The sequence below is a fragment of the Ictidomys tridecemlineatus genome, chromosome 4 (genome assembly GCF_052094955.1).
Source record: "Ictidomys tridecemlineatus isolate mIctTri1 chromosome 4, mIctTri1.hap1, whole genome shotgun sequence".
Taxonomy (NCBI): Eukaryota; Metazoa; Chordata; class Mammalia; order Rodentia; family Sciuridae; genus Ictidomys; species Ictidomys tridecemlineatus.
In genome coordinates this window covers 166,675,115-166,697,877 of record NC_135480.1, presented here as the reverse complement: position 1 = coordinate 166,697,877, position 22,763 = coordinate 166,675,115, and the positions used below count along the sequence as shown (strand labels likewise).

The 22,763-nt window shown below is 34.6% G+C and overlaps 1 long non-coding RNA gene across 1 annotated transcript in view; it reads right to left on the bottom strand.

The window, feature by feature from the left end:
• Positions 1-22,763, bottom strand: part of LOC144376904 (uncharacterized) — a 46,441-nt gene that overhangs the window by 23,162 nt on the left and 516 nt on the right. The window lies entirely within an intron of this gene.

Below are 22,763 nucleotides of genomic sequence, written 5' to 3'. Positions count from 1 at the left end.
CATAAGAAGTGATAAAGTCATTCTGTTTATGAAAGATACCTCAAGGTTGCTATCAGCAAACATCTGGAATGAATGGGATTTATTATTGTCTGGCTATACACTCATCTTATATCTTTACTCTCTTATAAGTCATATCTTGTCTTCAACTTTGAACTTGAAAGTTCTTTGTTGAAGTGTCTTACTCTTCCTGGAAGAAATAGACCTGCCCCTTCCTTCTTCTCCTCCTGATCACCCAAAGTAGGTATCTTAGGTTACCATAAATGCCCTAGGATCCTGCTTCTGATTCAGTATTACTTGATTGTCAACCAGGCCACTTGCCCTATGGGAGAAGTAGTGAGGACTTTTTGGTACAGACCAGCCTTAAAGTAAAATGAAATGACAGGTCGAAATGCTTCCCATTCTATCCCTGTCATCTGTGGAAAAATACACAATATAAATTCCCATATAGGACAATTTCTAAATGCAGAAAGACAAGAGAGCACTAATTAAGATATTGTTCACATCAAGCATTCCATAAAATAGAACTATAAACAAAATCAGGTTATAATAAATGAATACACCACTTTTCTTTACTTAAATTACTTGCCCTATAAGTCTTCTCAATCTTACATCAAGAAAATGGCCCTTGTTTTTACTTAATGATATTTTTTCTTACTTTTGCTTGTTTCCCTTGTTCAATTGGAACTGTAATGTAATGCCTATGCTGAAGAATGACTGAAATTATACAATTTCTACACTCTTCCTCAGTGTAGTTAAAAGCCTATTCATTACCAGTGAGTTCCCTCCAGAAGTCAGATTTATATCTAAGGTTGAGATACTGGCTGGGGATGCAGAAAGCAAATCTAACTCATAGCCTGTAATGATAGAGGCAGTTCCATGAGAGGAGCCACAAAACAGAGACATTTATCCAGGTACCTCCTAGGTACATGTTTTGGGACAGAAACAGTAAATATAATGAAAAGAGTATGTTGATGTGTTTATGCATTCTAACATCGTATTAAAAAGGAGTCAGGATCTTTGGTATTGTAATTAATGAAACCCCACAAGTCAATTCATAGAAACATAATTATTACTTTTTCTAGAGAAGCATGATTTGCTATAATACATTAGAAAGTACCTTTGCTTTTCAGCTAAAAAACAAACAAGCAAAAATGGCTGAACTATCTTCCGAAGATAATCTCTACATTTATGAAAAATTTAAATCAGAAAGCAACTTGAGAGGTTGTTATTCTTAAGCAGTCACTTTCCTTGCCTGATAGTTACACCAAATGCTTCAGGAATGCCTTCATTATACAACACGCTAATTTTTTTCCCAGCTCACATGTAATTTATTTGCCAATCAGTTATCCCTGGTAGAGGCTGCATCAATCTGTTTGTTGTTATTGGATCTAGAGAGTGTCTCCCATTAGAATTACACACTTAAAATTAACCCCTTGTATAGGCTGAGGGTGACTTGTGTCCAAATTATCTTGGGTGCTTATTCAAATTGAGCCCCAGAGCATAAATATTTTTATTTTAATAATCATACCAGACATTTTTAGTATAAATTTGGATATAAACCAGCTAGAACTATTTGCATATGACCCTAAAGGTCCATAACATTGTAAATTATAATTTGTCACTTCACAAGTCACACATAAAATCATGAGCACTGGATTTAGGAACTGTGAATGAAGAAGAGAATGTAATATTCTCTCTATATATACCCTAACTCTGGAAAGGCCTTCCTGTACTGCATTTTTGGTGGGTAAATTATATGCTTTCCTAACGTTTTAGAAATTCTCAGAAATCTCATAAATTTTATGAATCTGCTTTTTTTGTATTCTGAACTTAAAATACCTTTAAAATTATATTTTGATTACATTTTATTTTTTCTTAATTTTTCTCCCTAGTAATCTGAATGATCCCAACAGACACTGAAGCATACATGCAGCATAGTTATCTGCATATATGGTAAGGCAATGCATACTATATAGAATCACATTCTATGATTTAAGAATCTATCATGGATTATTGTTTTATAGGCAAATCAATGTCACCTTTGCAGTTTGTTAACAGTATTTTATTATTCTCATTTTATTTACCATCCATTGTGATATCTTATCTTTTTGACTTCCTTGCAACTTCCTAATTATCTCCAAGCAAAGAGATTTTTGTCATTATATTTTTTACATTTTACTATGTACTTTCGAAGTTCATCTCATCTTGTTATTTCTTGCCCCTTATATCTAATTTTCCTTTTCTTTTTATATTATATTATTACTCTTTTTTCTTGTCTCTGGCAACAATTCTAATTTAGTATGTCCTGTGATTTAAAAACTTTTACATCTTCATGCAGGTCATTATTAACTGCTTAAAAATAGGTTAAATTTATTTTCACTTCCATCACTTTTCCAGTAACTGAATATTTTGCAAGTATTTTGTACTTGGTTTCTAGCCCTTCTCTACATATTATCCTATGGAATATGATTTCATATTAGCAAGACAAAAAATATCTTAATTCTTCAAGGTATAATAAACTGGTTGAACTCAGTCCAGCATGTTTCATTCCGTTATTAAGTTTAATATACATCTAAAGCAATGAATTTAAGGAATTTAAGTTGCTCAAATTTACCTATTTAGGAAATATATGGTCCCTGTGTTAATGCAGTTCTTTAATTAGATTTAAAAATTCTGTGGTGCATGTGCTTAATATCTCTGTTGATCCCCCACAAGAATAATTGCTATTATTAAGTATTTCAATATTGTTGCCTCATCATTTTAAGAGTACCTGGAATATATTAGAAGTCTACTCATTAGTTGAATAAACTTCATCCTGTCCACTGGATTCTTTTGATCACCTGGGTACCCTCCTACATTCAGTATGATAGAGATAGTACAAGTGTGTGAATATAAGGTAGTGGGGACCTTGGAGACTTTGTGTAGGCTGGGTGCCACAGATGGCATCTGTATACTCGTAGGATTATCTAAACCACTGCATAAAAAGCAGAAAAACACAGAAGGGCAGAGTACTTGGACCAAGCTCTTCCTGTTTATATTTACTCTCCCTGGTGAGCATTTCTTAGAGGCACCAGGACATGTGAAAGTCAGAGCAAAAGGTCAGGCTCTAGTATTTCTTTCACACTTAAGATTTTCTTTTGTATCCCTTCTTCCAACCCCAATCAAGTCATTGACTGTCACTCCACCTCCTCCTGCCATCCATGCCAATTCTAGCAACAAGTTTAAGTAAATAAGCCTGCCTTCTTACTGTTAAGTCCATCTATTCTTTTTAGTTTTGTTATTATCACCTTAGTTTAAGCTGCGTTTCATTACTGAAGAACTGCAAAAACCTCACAATTTTCTTCTCAGCTACAACTTTTATCTTCCCGTAGTCCGTTTGTTAAGAAAAGTCAGAGTTCACCTTTTAAAATGCTATCTTTTCACTACTGCACTTGTACTTACATTCACAGTGCCTGGAAATAGCAAATGTGCAACAACTATTGGTTGAATTAATCTTTTAAAATATTTTTAACCTTGTCAGGTGCTTAGGAGGCACTTGAAGAAAATGAGTTATTTTTCCTTTTGTGTCCTTTTCTTGCACATATATTTCTCCAAATAATCCAGATTACATTCAAATTGGGCATTCTGATCACTATTGTATTGCCTTAATTCCAAAACCATACTTTCAGACTCTGCATTGTGATACCGAGGCTGAGGTACTATAAACTACATTTCTCAGACTTCCTCGTTCAATGGCTTCTGTTAAGTTCAGTCGATAAGAGACATTGCCAGGAGGAAGGCAGAGGGGCCCTCCTTCCCTGTCTTCTTCTGTGCTTTTATCAGCAATGCTTCGGTAGAAGTGGTTAGCTTCAGGCTCTTTCCATTCCCATGCTAGTGTAGGATGCATCTTCAGAGGTAGCAGAATCAGGTAGGTGTTCCCTCAACCTCAGAGGTCTGACCATAGTTCTTTCTATAGAGCTTTCTTATTTGAAATTCTAAATTTGGCAATTTGACTTCTTCCCATTTGTCCCACAAGCAATACAGATAATAGGTAATAATTACTGTCTCTGGATTTATTCAATATTTATTTATTCAGTATTTCCCTTAGACTCTTTCAGCCTTTTCCCACCTATGTAACCAATTTTCTGTATTAAATTATTTCTGTTGATATAACTTAGGTAAGGTTTCAGTTTTCCTGATTGGACCCCAATTGATGCAATGTGCTACTTGCTTTTCCTATGCATGCCCACTTCTATGTCAAATTATATTTTCATCTTCTTAAAATATTTTTTCTTCAATAACTATCAAGATTATATAACCACAAATTGACTGTGTTATTGGAGGTGGCGTTTTTAACCTCTCTGAGACATTCTTCAACTTGAGGTAGATTAAGTTACATATTTTGGGAATTTATTCTAAATTTAGAAATTTTCATGAAAATTAAGTGCTCTATTAAATTTAATAATTATTTTCACTAGTTTAGTATCTTTTAGGCAACAAATATATATTGGGATGATGATTCTATCCCAAGGAATAAAAGCCAGGTAAAAAAGAGGAAAAAATGTCTGATCAAAACACTTTACAATAGTAAAATAAGTGTTCGCAGACATATATTCAAATTGTTAAGGATATATGAAAAATCGAAAATTGTTAGAATCTCGGTGGATAAGAAAGACAATTCTATTAAAAATTTAAAGGAGTAGGTAGAAATGGGTAGAAGGTTATTATAACTGTGTACTATTTTACAGTAAAATTTAATCCAAAAAAGTAGGAGTACTTTCTAAAATAACAGTAGTTTAGTATAGTAAATACATAAACCAGTAACATAGCTTTTTATTACCATTATCAAGTATCATGCCTCATACATAGTTGTATGTGCCATACATTTTTTCATTTATGTGTGCCATACTATAGATTTGCTTATACCAGCATCATTATGAACCAGTGATTAATGTATTACACTATTACATCACAGCAATCACAATGTCGGTAGGTGATAGGAATTTTTCAGCTCCATTATAATGTTGTAGAACCATTCTCATATTTGCAGGTTCATCATTGACTGCAACATAATTATGTTTCCTGTGACATTATCTTAATTCAGTAAAGGCTATTAAAAAAAAATTCAATGGAATCATGGATCAGCCTCAGGGATAGAACAGAAAACTCTAGGGAATTAAGCAAGCACTGCACTGGGCCATGGCATTTAATTCATGAGCCATTGTCTTTATGATAATTTTACATTTTCCTTCCTCAAATGGATCCAAATAATATTAGAAAATATGGGTAAATGAATAACAAAGTATGTGTCAAAAATTATATGTATTTGGGAGTATATTTATAAAATATTGTATAGAATTTTCTTCTCAAAATAACCTGTGAGAATAAATAGGTATAAACTTTGAACCCTTGTGAGTCCTTCAACCTGAGTAGCTCAAAAACTTTCATTGCACCTATGCACATAGTTTGAAGTGACCAGTCATTGGGTACGAAATCTACACCACCATTGATCATTAATTGTACAAAATTTCATGTATAACAAATAGAAATATATCTTGATCAGCTCACATGAGATGAGAATAGTGCTGGAATAGACATAGTTTCTTACCCATAATGTTAATGAAGATGTTATTTTATGGGTTAGGAAAACAAAGTTAGCAAATATAACTCACAATCATTAATGGAAAGACTTCTCCTCAAAGAGGTAACAGAGAAATCTCACTGAAACATAATACTGGACTGTAATTAAAAAAAAAAAAAAAGCATAGAGCTATAGAAAGTCAGTAACTTACGTATAAGAAATACTACCTTAGAGATGCCCCAGCTCCTCTCACAGAGAGTGGGAAGCACAGACAAAAGAGATAACATGGACAGTGGATACAGAAATTAAAAATAAAGAAAAATTGACCTATGGAAACCTGTAGGTTTCTTATTTACAGAGGAAGTCTGATTTTAATTGACACAGAGTTGGAAGGGTCAGAATCTCAGCAAAAACAAATCTACCAGGGTAAAAGCATTCTGGGGGTGGCTAAGTGTGAAGCCCAAAGCACCTTCACCCGCTGTGGGCAATTCTGTACCACAGAACACACTGGCAGGTGAGCACTCAGGAGCAGAGAACTGTCCATGTAGCTCATGCAGCTGTGACCCCAGATAGGGGAATTGGGAACTCACAAAGGAAGTTACTAGAAGCCAACCAAAAAAATTCCCAGAGTCCACCTGAACCAGAGAGAGTGAAACAGGCACAAAGAACATTTTTTCCTGGACCTTTCAGCCTCTGCATCCCAAGGGAAAAAAATCCCACAATAGCTGGCACCCCATAAGAGCTATTGTGAAGAAGCTCACTGCAGCCAGAAAAACACATCTGCACTATAGGGGGAATGCATAGATTACACATTTCTTCAGCAATGCTCAGTTTATTCTATCCCATACTGGGAGATTAGAAGCTGAAAGCTACTATACTTGGAGGACATCTAGGCAAGGATCATAAGGACAGTGGCCAAAAATACAGAGTCAACAATTAATATAAAGACTGAAAATGTATCTCTGCCAACAGATTTGATCACCACAGAGGAAGGAAGCCCTCTATCTCTCATTAAGATATTTCTTTTTTTCTGTTTATTTTGTTTTCTTATCTCTGTTGTCCTCAATATTCTGACAATTTTTACTCATTTTAAATGTTAACATTTTCAAACATTATTTTATATTATCTTCACTTTTTTTACTGCATGATTTTGTGTGTATATGAAGAAATAGAAACAGTTAAATGAAATCAATAAGAACTCCTATAAATGAAAGATACAATCAACCAAACTAAAAATTCACTTGAAAGCATCACCAACAGATTAGACTATGTAGAAAATAGAACTTCATCCTTTGAAGACAGAACTTCAGGCCTGGAAGACAGGGTACATGAACTTGAGTACCCAATAGGCAACAAAAGAAAGAAATGGTAGAACACATTCAGAATATACAAGAACTCTGGGACAACATCAAGTGACCAACCCTTAAAAATCACTGAGATAGAAAAGAACATGGAGATACAAGCTCAAGGCATTAAGAATATTTCAATGAGATAGTAACAGAAAACTTTTCCCATGTTAAAAATGAGAGACATCCACATACAGGAGTCACACAGGAAACCAAATAGAATAGATCAGAAAAGAAGCTCGCTAAGACGTGTCATAATCAAAATGCCTAATATAGAAAATAAGAAAATAATATTAAAACAAGAAGAGAAAACATCAGGTCACATTTAAAGACAAACCAATAAGGCTCACTCTGACTTCTCCACTCAGACCCTGAAATCAAGGAGAGCCTACAATGAGATATTCCACCTCTAAAAGAAAACAATCACCAGCCAAGATTTCTATCCCTAGCGAAGATCTCCTTCAAATTCAATTAGGAAATAAAAACTTTCCGTGAGAATGATAAACTAAAAGAATTCATGACCATTTAACCAGCAATATAAAGAATACTCAAAGGTAAGGGTACACACACAGGAACTCAAAAACAAATTCCAAACCTCCCAAATAGAGAAATTTCAATAGAAGAGTAATCCATTAAATGAGAATCAAGACATTATTAAAGATGGCAGGAAACCATAAAAACATATTCATTCTAATACTGAATATTTTATGATTATGTCATTAATAGCTAATATTTATTGGGCATTTGTTTTATATTAAGCTTCTCCTAAAATAAATATTCATAATGCTGAAAAAACCCTCTGAGATAAGTAGTATTTTATTTGCATTTTGAAATGAGGAAATTGGAGCATACAATATATAAGTCACTTGCTGAAACTTACACAAAAACTCCAAGCAGTCTGATAAAATCTTGAGGACAGAACTGGAGTTTTACCAATTTTTGTATACCCTGCATTTTCTGGAGTGCTTCTTCTCCCTAAGTTGTCACTTCAAGATCATGACCTAGAAATGTGTTGGGTGAGTTGATTCATGATGGATAAGTGAACATTCTCCAAGTTGACAGAGTGGGCAAAGACATCCAGGCAGAAGTAATCAGAGTCCAAGTAAATGAAAACTCTCTAAGGCTTTGTTCCACTGATGTAGATGCATACTAAAAACATGCTTATTATACATGGAAAAGGAAAGACTTACATACAAAAGCTTCAATAAGAAACAAAAATACCATGAAAAATGCACACAAATTGTTTGCATTTGAAAAGACACAGGGGAGAGTTTTAATCTTTTTTTTTTTTTTTGGTTTATGGACAAAATCTACTGAATTTAGACTGTCTGGACTGCAGTGTGAATTTGGGATAGAGTCAGAATTATGCTCAGATTTTAATGATCATGATGTTGTGGACTGTGACAGCTGATTAGCTGAAGGGCCTTGGACATGGGGACTAGAGTTTTGGAATCAATTCAGTGGCATTATTACGAGACCTTTGCCATTACATTGCTCAATTCCTGAACCAACAGTAGATTATTGTAAAAGTCTGAGCCAGGAAGAACTTGGACTATAATAAATGCACAGGCCAGGATTTATTTGGGTGATGAAAGGAATAAATGATAATATAAATTATAGGAAACACATTAATTTTAGCACTATTCTACAGTGAGCCTGGATGATTATAGTGGGACAAAGCCAAAACTAATAGTAGTTGATCAAATTGTCTACTTTTACTACTAGGACTAATTAGCATGGTGATCAATATTAATGCTGACTTTAACACTTGAAATAACTTGGTTCTGTTTTTCAGGACTAACAAGTGCTAATATGTTTGGAACACTTACTAATTATGGCAGCCCAAGGAATTTTTATTGTTTTTAGCAACATTGTAATCAAGAAAAATATTTCTGAATAATAAGCTTCAAATAGAGGTCAAAATTATAGAATGTCAAAATGCTTTGAAGGGCATTTGATTTATGGATAATGGATTCACAAGAAATATGCTATACATCCCCTAGAACATCATATAATAAATATAACAATTACATTTATCATCCTAACAACAGAGTAAATATGAAATATCTCTTACTCTGCACTTGATAGAGAAGATATTACTTTAATTCAAAATATTTGATAAAGATAATATAATTACACTCATTCAAACATGATGACTTTAATATTCTGAAGTAAAATTTTAATATTCCAGTGTATTTAAAATACAATTCAGAGAAATGTTGTCCCTTTTTGTCAGTATTCAAACATACATACACATTTATTGTTCCTATTCAGGAAGGTGTCTGAAATTATAAGTTATTCAATGAAAAACAATAAAATAAATTAACTTGGTTATATAGAGCTTTGATCAAATCTTAAAACTGATTCATATATTTCCATAGCTAGAACACCGCAAAAATTCTTGAAGGATGCCAAAGCTAATAAACATTCTAGTAACTCATGAAACAATAGCAAACATGATTTTTTTTTCTCATTGAATCCTTTACGACAGTAATTGACATGGCACTGAGGTGATTTCCTCAGTACCTCCTGAAGGGGCAAGTCAGACCAGACATCCTTTAGACTTTACAGGTGGGATAAAAGGCTGTGCATGGCAGTGAGTATTTTGGAAATGAGAGAGAGTTTTTAAAAGGGTCAGTTTGAGGACAGTGTAAAGTCACAATGCATGAGTATGAGAAGTTTAACTCAATGTGCCTGCAAGTCTGTCTCAGGTAACTGTACTGGGATTGGGTGAATTTTTCCAGACATGGTTCAGCATATGATGCTCAAACTACAACTTACACTACTTTAGCTCATACGTTTTCTTAAACACCTTGGCCTTAATAAGGTACTAAAATCAGAGCCCATTTGGGGAGTTTCTTCTTAATTTACTAAGTGATATCCTAGCAGATTAAAACAGTTCATGTTGCCCCTTTCCTCTAAAGGAAACTCTAAAAACTAAGAGTCTAAAATGTCTTAATTTGGAGTCAACAGTGAATAAATGGGGGAATCTTGGTTTTTTTTTTCTCTATTGTTCTTGCTTTCAAACCACCCAAGCATTCCATTCAACACTTTCAAGTCTTTTCTTTCTCCTTGTCTCAAATTGTTAAAAAAAGCTGCTTTCCAGAATGAATCTAATATTAGTGATTTAAAACAATATCTATATGAACACACACTGAGTATGTGAACACTGTGGAAAACAGGTATCCTGTTGGAATCTATCCAAATAGGTTAAAAATAATGTCTCAGTGTTTATGCATTAAATGCCAATAGTCAATCAAGCCCTTGTTTTTTATTCCAAGGCGTCTTTTGCATTTTAATACTTCATTATTTCTGCTGAATGATAAATTTAGTCCTTTATAAAAGAAATTCATGGATCATTAATCAAAGCAGTCCTGTATCTGGGGATAGGAGTGTCAATGTTTGGGATAGTTTGGGACCTTCTATGTATCCTTGATTTGGATGAACATTTGTGTCCTTGTTATAACCTTTATAATAAACTGGTAGTAGTAAGTTAAAAAATCCAGCATTTGCTTCCTGTTTCACATAAAATCATACGAAATGTTGAGGTGCTTGACTTATGCCTTTTTTAAAAAGCCAAATTGTTTCTTCTATCTACAAAGCGAGTATGAATCTTTGTTGCCCACTCTCTTCTTCCTTCATAAACCACAGGTGAACATATGAAATTCTCTTATTATAGTCTATCAAAGGCAGGCATGTACTGACTTAAACTGTAGTGGGGAGGGCACTGAAATCAATACCTAAGGAGTGGATGAAATTCGCTGCATAAATGACCTATTAAGGGTAGAGTCTGAAAATATCATTATATATTAAAAATTAAAAACTTGGTTCTTGTAGAAAAGACAGAGTTATAATAATTTACATAATAGAACAGTGTGACCAGAGTCACAAAACTCTATACCTAGCTTTTGTAGCAAATATACTTTTTTTTCCCCCCTAATGGTATAATTGAACTCAGGGGCACTGAAAAACTGAGCCACATCCCCAGCCCTATTTTTTGTATATTATTTGGAAACAGGGTCTCAATAAGTTGCTTAGTGCCTCACTTTGGCTGAGGCTGGCTTTGCACTCAAGATCCTCCTGTCTCATCCTCCTGAATGAACTGCTGAGATTACAGGTGTGCACCACCATTCTCAGTGCAAATACACATTTTTAATTCTAATTCATTGTTAATTATTTTTGGGAGGGTTGTCCTGAGACCTTAATGGATGTTGTACATTTAATTCCCCTAGATGACTTGCATAATGGTTGTCTCTGCTTCTGTGCACCTTAGTTTTTCTTTAGGGTAAATATCATTTTCAAGGGAGATACTGGAGGTTTAACCAATTGAAAAGTTGTTAATTTCTGAGTAGTTTATGGAAACCTGTGTGGAAGGTTATGAATGATGTTTCATTTCTCCTTGAGCTCTGACAATTCCCCCTTGGAATGATTTTTTTGTGCTTTGACACTTTCTAGAAGTCCTTACACTAAAGCACTGCCATGTGAGATAATATGAGCCTTCTTGCCTGGTCCCCTTTCTCTTATAGTTGAACAGAACTAAACACAGTGATGCTTCTAATCTCTAGGGCATATAAAGAACTCAAAAAGCTAAGCACCAGAAAAACAAATAACCCAATCAACAAATGGGTCAAGGACGTGAACAGGCACTTCTCAGAGAGGATATATAATCAGTCAACAAATATATGAAAAAATGTTCATCATCTCTAGCAATTAGAGAAATGCAAATCAAACCTACTCTAAGGTATCACCTCACTCCAGTCAGAATGGCAGCTATTATGAAGACAAACAACAATAAGTGTTGGTAAGGATGTGAGGAAAAAGGCACACTCATACATTGCTGGTGGGACTGCAAATTAGTGCATCCAATGTGAGAAGCAGTACGGTGATTCCTTGGAAATCTGGGAATAGAACCACCATTTGACCCAACTATCCCTCTCCTCGGTCTATATACAAAAGGCTTAAAAACAGCATACTACAGCATACTACATAATCTAATGTTTATAGCAGCACAATTCACAATAGCTAAACTGTGGAGTCAACCTAGATGTCCTTCAGTGGATGATTGGATAAAAAAATGTGGCATATATACACAATGGAATTTTATTCAGCAATAAAAGAGAATAAAATCATGGCATTTACAGGTAAATGGATGATGTTGGAGAAGATAATGCTAAGTGAAGTTAGCCAATCCCAAAAAAACAAATGCCGAATATTTTCTCTGATATAAGGAGGCTGACTCATAGTGGGGTAGGGAGGGGGAGCATGGGAGGAATAGAAGAATTCTAGATAGGGCAAAGGGGTGGGAGGGAAAGGGAGGGGCAGGAAATTAGCAAGGTTCCTGGAATGTGATAGACATTATTATCCAAAGTACATGCATGAGAACACAAATTGGTGTCAACATGCCTTATATACAACCAGAGATATGAAAAATTGTGCTGTATATATGTAATAAGAATTGTAATGCATTCCACTGTCATTTATTTTTTAAAAAGTCAATAAAAAATTAAAAAATAAACACAGTGATGCTTGTTTTTATCTTATATTTATTTTTTCCTACTTTCCATTCCCCCTGGACAAAAACATCTTTGACTGTAAATTTTCAGTAGTAAATTCAAGAATCAGAAAATTCTATGTATTTACAAAACTGGGTCATGTTATACAAAGGTATTGGATGTGTTACATGCTTCCATTTGTGTTTTCGTTATATATAATTTATTAAATAGTTATAATTCTACAATATAGTATTACATGCTTTTCACAAAGCTATAATTTTTCTTTTAAAGGAAAGGAGAGTCATTATGTTTATCCATGTATTTACCACATGTAGTACTTTTTATTGCTTCTTATGGATCTAATAATGCAATTCTGCTGGTAGCACATTTGTCACCTTTCTTTTAGGTAAAAATTCTTTCCATTACAGGTTTATAGAAATCTGTGTCTAGCATATAATACCAGGGTCTTCTGTTCTTGCAGTTTCCAACAGAAGTCAGCTGTCATGAATATTATTATGTATCATTTTTTCCTTTGGTTGTTTTCAAGAATTTATCTTTATTTTTGGTTTTCTTTTGTATTATTTTTCTTGAGGTTCACTGAGTTACCTTGGCATATAGTTTTTGTGTTTCTCCCCAGTTATAAAATTTTCGTACATTTTTTAAAAAAAATAGTTTCTGTCTCATTTGCCCTCTACATCTCTTTCTGGGATTCTGTTTACACATATGTTTTTCAATTTAATGTTGCCCTATAGGTCAGTACAGTTTCTCTTTACCAATTTTTCTTCTCTGCTTTTCAAATTGAATGATTTATATTTGTATATTTTCAAATCCACTGAACCTTTCTTCTGTTGTCTCCAGTATCTTTCTAATCTAATCCAGAAAAATTTGTTTTTCAGGTGTGATCCTTTACTAGAATTAGAGTTGTATTTCTTTGTCTATGGCCTAGGCATACATATTTTTATACTGTAATTCTTCCCCTTCCCCACCCACTGGCACCAGAAATGGAGCCTACGGGCACTTAACCACTGAGTCACATCCCCAGCCCTTTTAAAATATTTTTTATTTACTTTGTAACAGAGTCTTGATGAGTTTCTTAGGGCCTTGATAAGTTGCTGAGGCTGGCTTTGAACTTGCTATTCTCCAGCCTCATCTTTTGGAGCCATTGGGATTATAAGCGTCCTCCACTGCTCCTCACTTTTATACTATAATTCTTACACAGAGAACAGGAAGGGAGAAAATAGTACTCAAAAGAAATTAATAGCATTTTAGACCTTGAGAAGGGGCGGGCCCCAAAATGGACTTAGTAGAACAAAGCACATTGTAACTACTTTTTATAATAACTTGTTTAAATTCCTTGTCTGATATTTCCAAAATACGAGTTGTTTTGATATTTGTTTGTGTTGATTGCTTTTTTCTTGCTTGAAAGTAGTTTTCTGTCTTTTGTTTTCTGATGTATTTATTGCATGCTGAACATAGGTAATACATTGTGGAGAACCATACAATCCTCTAAAACTATGGTTTTCATTGTAGCAAGTACAAGATTACTGTGACCTTGTAGAGGCATGGTTTATCCCTTTGGAGGATGAATGGATTTTTGTCTTTGATCTTAATCTTCCTTGCCCTAATCTTAGAGCAAGTCTAGTCCTTTAATAAAATATTTATTCCTAAAATATGACCCTATTTTTATCAGTGGAAACTTGAAGATATTTTCCAAGCCTCTCTAACTTGATAATATTCAAATTCCAGTTGCTGTCTGTGAGGGATAGCAACTGTACTTTATGTCCAGATTCTGATGGGTTCCTTGAATATACAATTCAGTGGTCTTCAAATATTTGAAAATATTTCTATGTAGATTTAGACTCTCTCCACCTGGTTGTAATCTTTCTAGTATTTAATCATCTTGGTTGCTAGCTCCTACTCAGTACTTTGACTCCTCAAGTAAGGAAGGCTATTTTCTGTTTTAAGTTCAAGTGACTTCTTATGTGGTTGAGTGCTTTCAGGAAAAAGAAGCCAAATTAGCATAGCCCTCACCCTGTGTAATTTTCTTCTTGGGAAAGTTGAATTACCTGTATTTTCTCCCTGCTTTTGTTTGCTCCCCAAGGCCTTTAAAGACTTGTTTAAGTTTTAATATTTTCCAGAGTTTATAATTGCTATTTCTTAGTAGATTAGTATAACACCAGCTACACTGAATTTAGAACTAGAGTCCCAAGATGTAAAGTTTTAATTATCTTGGCTAAGTAAAAGTCAAAGCCTAGGCCTATTCATGTTTGCATTCCCCATAGCATCTGAAACTGCCCTATTGTGCTAATAGCATCAGTAAATGGTAGCTGATTGACAGTTAATTAAATCTGTGCAATTGAGCAACATCAGAGATAGTGACACCACAGAGCATACCAATATCATCATAAATGCATGATCCACCAGCTTTGAGAAGATCCAAACATTGCCTGATAATTTCACTACATTTCTGTTTTTGGCTCATTACCTTGTTTCTATAATGGCTACCTCAAACTTTCCATGTTTGAAAGAGCTCTGACAACCTCACTTTATCAAGGTTGCTGACCCCACCACTTGGTGATCCAACTGCATAGTCAACAACTCCATTTAAAAGTTTCAAAAGAAGCACAAACTCCACATGCCTCAAACCCCTGATCTCATAATTTCTCCCCCCAAATCATTTTCCAGTTACTTCTGACTTCTGTTATTTTCTGTTAAATATATGCCCTAAATAGTTTTCATGTCTATGAAGTTCTTTCTGTCACTACCATTGCCACCTTGGTAACCAGCACTGTTGTGGTAACTACTGCAGTAGTAGCACCAATGAGCTATAGCCAGAGTGAATAAAAATGCACACATGACTAAGACATCCACCTGATGAAAACCCTTTAATATTGTCCCACCTTTATAAAGATGATCATGAAAATCCTTAACCTTGTAAGAACCCATGCTTGTAAGAACCCAGGTGGTCTAGCCTGTGCACAGCTTTCCTGTTTCAGAACATTCAACCACATTGATTTTAATTTCTCATGCATACAGTGCACTGTCTAAAATTATTTTCTCCATTCTTCAATACATAATAAAATACTTAAATATATAATGACTGCATTGACTGACACTATGCTTGGAACACCAGTATCTAATAGCTCAAATTTTGTAAACAAGAGGTCTTGGTGCAGTGCATATTTAGCAAAATTCATTTAATTTATCTTTTGGTTTTCAAAATAAGAGTCACTTCCCCAAGTAAGCTATCACTGATGCTCCTTGCTTTAGAATTAGTCCTTTTATTATATGCTCTACTATCATACTTTTTCCTTTCAACTTATAATTACATATGTAAAGGTCATTATTTGATTAACATCTATCTATATAACTAGACTAAAACTCCATTAGAGAGATCCATGTCTGGTTTTTTTTTCACAAATTCATACCCAGAGCCTAGCATAGTCTCTGTTACAAATATACTCAAAAATGTAAAATAAATTAATTTAAAAAATAAATTAAAGAAATAAAAGAATAAATTTAAAGAATAAAAATTCTTGAATAAATTAAAGAAAAAAAACAATAAATTGAAGAATAAAATTGAATAAATTAAATAATAAAATTAGTAATTAATATTTTTAGATGCCTACTATGTGCCAGGCATTGTGCTATGTGTTAAACATGCATTATCTCATTTAAGTCATTTAATTATGTGAGGCTGGTACTTTGTTAAGGCCATTTGTCATGTTATGATAACAAGGTTTATTTACATTAAGTCACTTACCCAAGATCATCTAGTTAATAAGAGCTGAGACTCAAACATAAGATTTTCATATATAAAGCTGTCACTCTTATTCTCTAATCTCCACATCGATTGTGATTTTCATCTACATAATGTTTCAGGCAAATCCAATTCACAAACATACCATATTTTCCTTTATCATGTATATAGTTTTCACAATTTCATGGGATACAGGCTGTGTATGTGCAATGAATCAGCCTTTGGGAACTCTATCCTGATCAATGTAGTGAAACGATCTTCACTTGTCAAAATAAAAATGATAGGCACTGCCAGAATAAAAGCAACCATGTCTGATTACAGTCTTTACCTCTGTGATGCACATTTTAGAGTCTACAGGATTCCCCTGAAATTATAGCTCTCCATGTTTCAGTGTTGCAGTCTAATATGTTCTTTATTTTTACATTGGCAGCATGTTCTACATAAGACAGTTTCTATATTGATAGATCTTTGCCCAGGGGGTCCCAGAGAGTTTTTCCACCTTTCATTAAATAGGCAATATATATAAATCTCAGATCATGAGTTAAGGTTGTCAAGAAGTGTCACTTTCTTTGATCTTTCAGTGACAATACAATTTTTTTCTTTATTTTTTTCTTTCTTATGATTTAATCTAATGGGGAAAAATGTAAGGTTAGTCAATCTGGGATAAATTCATCCATTTCACCAAAGATTTTCAGTCAATTCGAAGTTTTCCCTATTCAAACTTATTATTATTTGTAGTATTAGACACTGAACTCTGAATCACACCCCCAGACTTTTTATTTTTTATTTTGAGACAGGGTCTCACTAAACTGCAGAGACTGACCTCAAACTAGTGATCCTTCTGCATCAGCTTCTTGAGTAGCTGGGATTTCGGGGGTGTGCCACTGTACCTGTCTCCCTTCCGATTTCCCTCCCTTTTATCTCTAAGATACAAGCATATAAATCTTAAGGGGACATGTGAAATCTACATTCTTGAGTGCCTTAAGAAGCATCAAAATATCAATATACGTGCAATATAATGATATGTTGTGATTCTTATCTATTCCATCTTGATATTCTCTAACATTATCTTACTTGATGGTGGGCTGCTGTATGTTTCCATCTGCTGAGAATTCCATGTTTGCAAATATTTCATGGGCCCATAAAATACAATCCCTGGCTTATTTCGCTTAGCATGATATTCTCAAACTTCAACCATTTACTGGCACATGCCATAATTTTACACTTCTTTAAAGCTGAGTAATATTCCATTGAGTATAAATACCACATTTTCTTTATCTGTTCGTCTATTGAGGGCCACCTAGGTTGGTTCCATAGTCTAGCTATTGTGAATTGAACTGCTATAAACATTGATGTGGCTGCATCAATATAGTATGCTGATTTTAAGTCCTTTGGGTAGAAACCAAGGAGTGGGATAGCTGGGTCATATGGTGGTTTCATTCCCAATTTTCTGAGAAAAAATTGCTTTCAATTTGCCAATCCCACAAAACCAAAGGCCAAATGTTTCCTCTAATATGCAGATGCTCTTTCACAATAAGAGGGGAGGGGCATTAGAGAAGAATAGTGTTACCTTAGATTAGGTAGAGGGAAGTGATGGGAGGGGAGAGGAGGGGTCGAGGGGTCGTGGGTATAGGAAAGATAGAAGAATGAAGCAGACATTATTATCATATGTATATATGTGACCACATGACCAATATGATTCTCTGCAACATGTATGCTCAGAAAAATGAGAAAATATATTCCATCTATGTATGATATATCAAAGTGCATAAATGTATTCTACTATCATGTATAACTAATTAAAACAAATTAAAATTTTTTTAAACAAATACTGGAGATGGGGAAATCAGTTATAGTACAAAGAAGGTTGACCACGAATTGATAATTGTTAAAGCTGGGTGTTGAGTATGTGGTGGCTTACGATTCGATTCTATTTTCATATATGTTTGAAAGTTTCAGTAAGAAAAAGTTGTGTGTGTGTGTGTGTGTGTCTTAAGTGTATGATTAAACTCACTGAAGTAGAAATAAAATTCTGATTATTAAAAAAAGATGTAATCACTAGTACTTTATCATGATGAAAATTCTCTCCAACCTAAGCTCTCTTCCTCACTGCTTCTAAATCATTCTTGGGATAGGGGCAAAGAAATAATTGACTTTTCTCAAATATCCCTTAGAGCTACTAAACACTATCTGAAATTGTCTAAGGACCTTTGTGTTAACATATGAGATAATAATTTTTATACTATATCCCTCTTATAGATTGAATTTTGTTTCTCTCAAGGTTTAAGTCCCAGTCTCTGGTACCTGTAAATGTTATCTTATTTGAAAATAGGTTCTTGTTATGCAGAGAATAGGTCCTTATCCTATATGACTGGAACACTGGTATCTTTATAAGAGATGACATAAAGGCAGAGACACACAGGAGATGACAGCCATGAGATGACAGAGGCAGAATGGTGTATCTACAAAACCAAGGACTGGTGTCCACCTACATCTTCTAGAAAGAGGCAATGGCCTAGGCATTCCAATCAGGGTCTCAGAGAGAGCTCAGCCTTGCCAACACCTGAATTTTGGTCATCTAACCTCTGACTGAAATGAGTCACCTTGTTTTGGTATTTGTTACAGCAGCCTTGGGAAACTATGCAGGTATCCATGCCTTGCTGACAGGAGGCTATTTTTCAAGACTTTACCATCCCAAGACTTTACCCCTAGGATAAACTGCAGAAGTTACCTGTGTTTTCAAAACCTATTTAGTATCTTATGACACAATTTAACCTGGGAAGCATCCTAGGGAAGAAGGGATAAGAAAGTCATGGTACAAGCCCCTTTTGTGACACATAGAATAAGCTCTAATTCTCTTCCCTTTGGGCTCTATTTAAATTTCCATTTGAGGTCTTCATTTAGATTTATAGAAAAAATATAATATTAGATGACTTATTGTATCAACCTTGAAACAAAGGGGACAGTAAATCACAATGTCCCTTAATGTCCACTTTCTATTCCCCAAAACCTCACTGAGTTAAGGAGACAATGGGAGCAAGTCTCGCTAAACAGTCTAGATACATATTACCTTGAAGGACAATGGCTTTTTCTTAGGCCTACTGGGAACGAGGATAAGGTAATGTTATCAGTCAAAAGCTTCATTCTTTCACATACAGAACAGTTGCTTTTTTGGGATGCAAGAAGCAAACTAAGCCAGCTAATGCTGATGATGTCAATGCTTCTGCAGCCTAAGATATAAAACCCCTACTCTTAGTGGGGAAGGGTGTGGAACTAAAGGCACTGTAGAAAGGATACTTGTTACTCATCCATCCAGCTGACATTGATCAAAACACTCTGAGGGAAAGGAGGAACTATCTGGCAAAGCATAATGGGGGACAGAGGAGAGGTTCTATCAGCCTGTTACCACTGAAGTCCTCTTGGAGTAGACTCTATAATCTCCTGTTAGCTTTCCCCAATAAATCACACGTCTCCCATGCTGTCTCTGGCACTTTCTTTGGCCTGACTGAAATATACCATATTGTTCTAGCACAACTGGACTGAGGATGAGACGCTTATTTTTCTCTCTCTATTGATTTTGCATAGACTTTATTCCTTGGATCTCTCAGGACTCTGATCTTGTCAATCAAAACTAAATTTCTTACGACTCAAATGCCTGTTCCCTCAAATTTTTGTCATATATTTTAAAAGTGTACCTTGAAACTCAAAGTCTGAGAATTTACTTTTTTATTTGTGTCTTTTTACTTAATCATCTCTTTTCCAGATGCATGGACTTCCATGGGAAGATAAAGAGTAACTGAAATTACCATAAAAAGAATCTTCTAATAATTTTGCAAAACATCATGTCATCATTTGCAACATTGATTTGGAAGTCTTTAGAAGTCATCCTACTTGGGAATTTGGGTTACTGATGGTGTCCATGGTTTCACCAGTCCTCTTCCTTCTGGCCATCAGAACCGAGCATGTCCCTGCAGCCAGTACTCCCTGAATAGTGGCATTGCACTTGGTGCAGTAGGAAAATGTTATGAGAAATTACAGTGTTCCACTCTCTGCCTTACAAAGAAAATTGAGAAAGCTTAAAGGAAAGCCTAAGTTTAGAAGTAAAGTTTTAGATTGATTTTACATTTCACGAGGGGTTTTGTTGTATGTTGATTCTATTTAAACTTTAAGCTGGTATTAGACCTGGGATCAAGGATTACCTGGTTCTTGATAGTTACCCATGGCATCTCAGCACAGTTATAGCTCTCTTCTATGCTTTTTTCTTTTCTCTGTTTTGCAGAGTACAGAATCACATATTCTGTATTTCAGATGTCTTGCCAGGTTAGTTTTTATTAAGGAGAATATAGCCAGCTCAGGATACCTACCCTGAGTATTTGTGTGTGTGTATGTTTGTGTGTGTGTGTGTGTGTGTGTGTGTGTGTGTGTGTTGTAAAGAAGCTTCAGTTCCACCTTTCTTAACTACCCCTTGGAGGAAGGTTTTGTTTAAAAATGTACAGACATATGTGATAGGGATCTGATCTTAGTTAATTTATTGTTAACTTGTATATGTCACATCCATCTTTGGGGCTCATTGTCTTTTTCTGTAAAATGAAACAGTCAGTATAATTGACTGAAAATTTAGCTAAATTATTCTTCAAAGTCTCCCAAAGTTTCTTTTATAACAAGAAAAGATACTTGGTACAGACATCTTAATATTTTAATAGGCAGACTCCATTCTTCATAGTGCTCAGATACTGATTAAAGATGCAAAATTCATGGAAATTAAATCTTGTGACTCTTTGGGAAATGGTACCTGCTAACTGAGGCCTACGGTAACTTCCAGGTTTCCATCAAAGATGAGTGCTTTCAGCAGGAAAGAGGAGCCATGAGTCCCCATGAATATTCCTCCACATCAACACAGAAGTATTCTCATGTTGTCTACTGGCAGGGCTCTAAAGTGGTCACTGTTATCTCTAGTTCATAGATAACAAAATGTGAAGTGACTTGCCCAAGTTCTAACCTTTGTGAATTAGAAAACTCCATTTAAATTTGAATTTTCTAATTCTAAACTCAACTTTGTATCATATACCAACTGACTTGCCTATTATTAACACTTCTGCATGCTAAAAAAATAAAAAAGAAAAAGAAACAAAAGGAAAAAAAAAGGTACCCTCTCTCTTGTCACATGTTAGATCTGTTTTGTTGTTAAGTGTTACTGATTTGATTCCACATTAAAACTACCTCACCTCTCAGACACTGTTTCTTTATTCATAAAATGGGGATAATTACTGCTGGCTCCTAGATACTTCACAAGAATAGTTATAGGTTTAATTAGAAAATGAGCAATAGTTTTAGAAATCTTAGTGCATCCTTGGTTATTAATGTCCTGAACTATTTTCAGCCAATTAAAAAGAAAATCTATTTTTTTTCTTTTTTCATTTGAATCTTCAATCATAGTTTTAATTGTATACTTCACACCAGTCCCTTCTCAGGAACCCTATACAGACTCTCTTTTTTCCCTTGTGCAAACTTACTCTTTAAAAGAGAAGTGGACTCAATCATTTATACCTTTATTTGTACTTCCCAGTGAGCTAGATCCTTCAGAATAGTTTCTCCTTTATGTAAATCTTTGAAGAAATTATCCATTAAAGGAATTATAAGGTAATATTCAATGACAATCAAAAATATTTTATATCCATGCTTCACCCCAATTATAACTGCCAAATCAAAAAGAGATAGTAGAGTATTACTTTTACGTGTAATTCTACTTAAATCATGTTAAGCTCATTTTTTCTATAGGTCCAGAGCTAAGACTGCAGTGAATACATATAAAATCTACAGTAACAACGTCAGTTTTGTTTATCCCGTATATTTTACCCCTCTTCTTATGGTAACAGACCCTGCCCTTCCCTCCTTATAGGGGATGGGTAACTCAGGTTAAGCCAACTTGAAGATCACAGTTCCGACTTCTATGGTTGGCTCAGAGAGTAAACATGTGATCAAGGGAGACCAATCAGAATACTTCCTTGCACCATTACACACACACACACACAACACATAAGAATTTTGTTTTATATTATGGTTAGCAATTATAAGAATATGATTCCAGATTTGCCAGGAGCTATGTTCACTTCAGTGTGGAGAAGCCTGAGGATAATCGTTCACTGTCAGAGGGAAGTGAGGGTGATAGGGGATTAAGACCATGGTTCTGGGGTTATTTAGCTCCTATTGATTTTCTTTTATCAGGCTGCTATAATAGCATTCCAATAAACATCCCTTCCCTGCTCTTTTTACATAATTCAAGTTTATTATCTGTCGTTTACAGCCAAGAATGCATAACATTGTAGAATGAAATAATATTGTAAATTATAAGCAGGGGTAGATAAGGAAGTGAGAAAATGTAGTTTAAAATGGGGAGGAAAAGGAGCCACAGGAAAAAAAGAAGATAAGTAGGTAATAAAATTTTGTTTATTATTGCAAGTTTATTTTTAGATGTATATTACATGCTTGAAAATGTAAAATGCTAAGGGAATCATGACAAAAAAGAATTACCATTTCTGGGAAAATTAGCTCTCCTCTGGTACTTATGAATATCATTTAATATCAACTGCAACCTTATGAAAAAG